Genomic DNA, 5,361 nt, shown 5'->3' on the forward strand with positions numbered 1-5,361 from the left:
CTTTCTCGGGCCTCGTGCCTCTCATTGCGAAGATACGCGACTAGCCACGGCTGATTGCACATACGCTATCAGCATAGAGTCCGCCACTACCGAGGCAGTCATCAGAAAAAAGATGGTGTAATACGAGTGCAGCAAGATGATGTGATAATATTTCTCCACGTCAAGAACAGCCTCCACGTGATACAGCAAGCCGTACACTTGCGTTTGATTCGCGCTAGTGAGAATCGCCACGATGGACGGCAGGATGGGCCATAGTTATGTACACGGATCCGTACATTTTGGCTGTAAAGTATTTTGTTTGTTTAGCGCGCGAGCTTAAATATTTTATAGGGTGATGTAAAAAATGTGATCTCAGCAAAATTGAACTCTGCATGCATAAAAATTTACGTCACCGACTATAGAGACCTGTAAACCGACGTTTTTATAACCTAAATTTCTTTATTTTTTAATTTTATTTACTGCACAACATTAAAAGCGTTTCTACAGAAGCAAATAAATATACAAAATTATATAAAGCTTTTGAAAATGGATATATAATGTTTTTTTGAACTTTTTTTTCATTTATAATGACAGTATATGGTATCAGATAACATCATCACATTTTTCGCGTTTTGCTCATCAATTAGATGGTTAAATCATAATCAAAATGTGTCATTAGATTCGTTGGTGTCGTACTTAGTGCGCTAACACAGTGTAAATATGTACATAAGCTTACAAAGAATTCTACATACATAAATATATGGTGAGGTTATAGAAAGAAACTGTATAAGAAAAACTTTTTGTTGAAGTTTGACATTCCAAAGAGTTAGCGCACTGTCTTAGAACAATTTACTTATTTCTAGAGAAGCGTTTTCAATTTGATGCAGTAAATACGACTCAGAACGTGAAAAAAGAAACGTCGGTTTACAGCTCTCTATAGTCGGTATCCAGTATTCTCTTAAGAGGGTACTGGAGCCCGGCCTGTAAACTGGATAAAGACCTGTAAACCGACGTTTTTTAAAAACCTAAATTTCACTGATTTTTAAGTTTCATTACTGCATTACATAAAAAGTGCTTCTATAGAAGCAAATACTTATAAACAACTATTTAGTGCTTTTGAAAATATATATATATAATGCCTTTTGAAACTCTTTTTTTTTATTCATAATGATAGCATATGATAACCTATACTGTCATCACACTAAGACGTTGTTCTCATCGATTAGATAGTCATACCATAATCTGAATGTCTCATTAGATTCGTTTTTGTCGTATCTGTGGCGCTTGTTCATTGTAAATATGTACATAAGCTTAGAAATAATTCTACATACATGAATATATATAGTGAGGTTATAAAAAGAAACTGTATAAGAAAAAATTTATGCTGAATTTTGACATTCCAAAGAAGCGCCAATCCTTAGCACAATTTACTTATTTTTGTAGAAGCATTTTAGATTTAATGAAGTAAATACGACACCAAACGTCATAGAAGAAAGTCGGTTTACAGGTCTCTATAGTCGGTATCCAGTAACCTCTTAAGAGGGTACGTAACGTACGAGACAAATGTTCTCATTATCTTAAACACAATACAATAATCAATCAATAATTATGTTAAGTATTTTTTTTTCTCTCGTCGAAATTATGCAACTTCGCAAAATTCAAACGGACTCTTCGAACTGTTGTTTAATTTGAACTAAAAGCAAACTGTAGAGCAGCAAACTTTATTGAGATCAATGCTAGATCTAGAAATATGTTGGTAAAAAGTGAGACAACATCGAGAGAAAACAATACGTCAGAATCACCAATATGTAAGCCAAACAAACCTCCGTAAAGATTAAAACTGTTGAGTATAAAACTACGAGGTTTTGGTAAGTTCATATATAAAATACTATGTAAAAAAGTTGCAAAATTAAATAATGTAGTGTTGGTGCAAGAAACTATAATTCTATATGNAATATTTGGCTTATGTATCTTAGGAAGTCCGTATGNCCTNGAGAGAGANTTATCATTGCACATCAAAGANTAATATTTGTTCTTGCTTGATGTAATTCGCATTTTTCCAAGCCCTCANACACTCGTTCAACCTATTCTCAATTCTTTTGGCAGGATTCTTAATTTCGGTTTTTATATACGTATCCATGTCACTCAACATGAGTTCCATTTTTTTGATATAATCATCTCTGTCGACAGCCACTGTGATATTGCCCTTCTCAACTCTGGTGAACAAAATGTTTGGATGGTCTTTGATAAAATGGTTGGTAAGCTTCGCAATCTCAATAGTATTTCTTTCAAAATTGTTTAAATGTGGATGTTCATCTATAAGGTGTTTGAGTGACGAAGAAAGCAGTGAGCGGATTCGAAATTTGGTAGTCTGATCAGATAATCTGATGTTGTTTTCGACATCCTTTATGATCTCCAAGGACATCCGTCCTCTCATACATTGGGAAGATAAGGCGAACTTATCTCCCAGCGAGAGAAGATCACGGATAGCGTCAGGAATGTCACAAGAAGATAGATTAACAAACTATTTTTCTTTCTATTTGTTTATATTGAAGTCATTCAAATAAGTAGGTTTAATAAGTATCTCATTTACACGAGTCTTATCAGTAAGTTGAGGTCCATTGAATGAAAAACAAAATTTAGAGCGGTCATTAAGATCAGTGTCGGTGTTGACCGGGCAAGTCACAACGAAGGAGCCACTTCTTGTATGGCTGTCGGCTGTAGATGATTTTTTGATCATCCAAAGAATTTTTTTGTCGATTCTCGTATATTCGCAATGTTTTAATTTACAGAAAGAAAGTCTTTGAGCGTCAACAAACTTGTTCCAACAATAGGTTAGTAAGTTCGCAAAAAGAAAATTAGTTACATTGAAAAGTCATTGAAAATTAGTTACATTGAAAAGCGGCGAAGTAAAAACAAAGAAAATTGTGCATCTTTAATCTCTAAGTTACTGTAGTTTTTGTTTTGGTACTTTCGGTAGTTTTTGTTTTGTGAAATACGTGAAAGACGTCATAGCATTAAAGTTGTTATATGTGACAGTAGTTATCGTGTGCATACATTAAGAATACGTTTCACAACTTAAGTTGAACATCGAATGGTGATATGGCGCATATACATATATATATCTACATTTAATATAGATAATAATTTCTAAAATTTTCTTAATTCAAAAAGTTTTTTAATTTTATATAGTAATAAATTTGTACACAGATAATCACTGACAAAAAGATCTTAAAGAATATAGATCAAAACGTCTGAACCAATTACAATAAAAGAATAAAAAATACAATACACGAAAATCTTGTATAATTGCTCGTATTGCCTAATCCGATTATTTAATGTAGAAACTTCACAAATACAATTATTTTCTAGTAAAGACACGATGACACATTTGTTACAGATGACATACGTTGTACAGAATACGTGTCCTCTTGCATTATTAAAAGAAACATAGTAACAATCCAGACAAAGAACTGAAAGAAAATGTTATTATAAATACTTTTGTTTAAAATTCTGGACCGATTAAAACTAATATTTCTTGATTTATTTGTAGTACTGAAATGATATTACGCACTAACCGAACGGATAAATTTGTAGCCAAAATAAAATAAACCCATTCCGCTAAACTTCAGTGGGTGAAGCAATATTTGCAGACCAAACTGATAAATCTGTATTAAAACGCATATTATTATAAAACAGAGATCTTAAAAAAAACAAGTATTNACAAAAGNAAATTGTNAAATTTATATTACCGTATCATGCATATCCGCAAAATAAATAAGATGTGTCCATTTATGAATCACAGTTCTGGTTTTTTGTGCCTAAAATAATGTAAAAAATTCTGTAAAAAAACATAGAGTTTTGAAGCTTTTATTTACTTTTTGTTAATTAAANTCANTTGCATAGTTGTATATAATACAGCATGAATGTATTTTTGCAGACATGTATTACAAATTGTTATTCATCATTGTTAAATAAATGTAATATAAAATTAATTCAGAAGGTTTGATATTTTTGGGGGTATTCTATATATTTCTCTTTCTTTTTGATTATATATTATTGTTATATTCCGATTTATACAAAACATAATTAATTGTANATTATAAACAAAGAATATTTTAGAAATAAAAGAGAAAAAATGAAATTGAATAATACATGACNACAATAAAGTTACATTTTTGAATAATTTACAGACATTGATATTACCTTGGAACTAACACTCTCACAGATATGATTTAATGTTACAAATTTAAGTAAAACAAAAATGGTCCATATTTCAATCAAACATACAACCAACAATTTTTCTTTTCCGCTCTCATATATGTGGGTAAGACATGACAGTGAACGATATTGAAAATATAATATTCCTAGNAAAAAGNCAAAATAAGATGCCATCTGCACAGTCATTTGCATTCCATAGAAAACATTTATATTACGAGCTATACAACAAAGTTCCAAATGAAGATGCCTATAAACAAAAAAGCATTATTTATATGTTATACNTATTTATTATGATACGATTAAGAATATATTTTCTATGCAAAATTATAACTGTACAAGTAAATAGCAATATGTTTTATATGCGTTAAAAAATATCATTGTACAATTATTTTCTACAATGTTTTTGCTTNTTTATATTAATTACATAGCAGTCCACAATTCATGCTTGCGATACTNTATGTTTCGATTATAGCNACGACTGATAATAATAGACTTTTTCCACATGCATCTTAATCCACAGTCCTCATTTTCTGANAGTTGCACAATACGGTCGTTTATTTTATCCAACCTATTACCGATATATCTGTAATAGTAAAAAGTAAAACCANCTTATTTTATATACTTTTTTTATAACAGAAAACTAACAACTTATGTTTTATATAGANTTCTGTGATTTNTTTATAGTACTAATAATACATTACCTTAACATATACATAATTGTCAAGTNGTGTAAAGTATTGATATGAAAAGAATAATTTTNAATCCAAGGTATAANAATCGCAATAACTTTCATATTGTACTGCGTTAGGCACACAAGAGTATCAAGAGAATTTATCACACATACTATTATAAACCATACAATCAATGACCATTTTATCATTGTACGTTCTTTATCATACTCTTTAGATATTCCGAGCTCTAGTAATGTGTCATTTACAAGATCGAGTTTTCTTATGCACTCTCGAAATTTCTATAAATAAAATAGTTAAAAATAATTATAAAAGCAAGATATGTTACACTTTTAAAGTAAAAACCATGAAACTTGCTTGCGTTTGATACTTTATAGAGTGGTAAGTTTTTAATACATTATCAGCAATTTTTTTTATCTTTAAGATAACTAGATTTATAAGCTATATTGAAAATTTTTAAACTTGACGTAAT

The sequence above is a fragment of the Pseudomyrmex gracilis genome, unplaced genomic scaffold (genome assembly GCF_002006095.1).
Source record: "Pseudomyrmex gracilis isolate BER0280 unplaced genomic scaffold, ASM200609v1 scaffold_358, whole genome shotgun sequence".
NCBI classification, from domain to species: Eukaryota; Metazoa; Arthropoda; class Insecta; order Hymenoptera; family Formicidae; genus Pseudomyrmex; species Pseudomyrmex gracilis.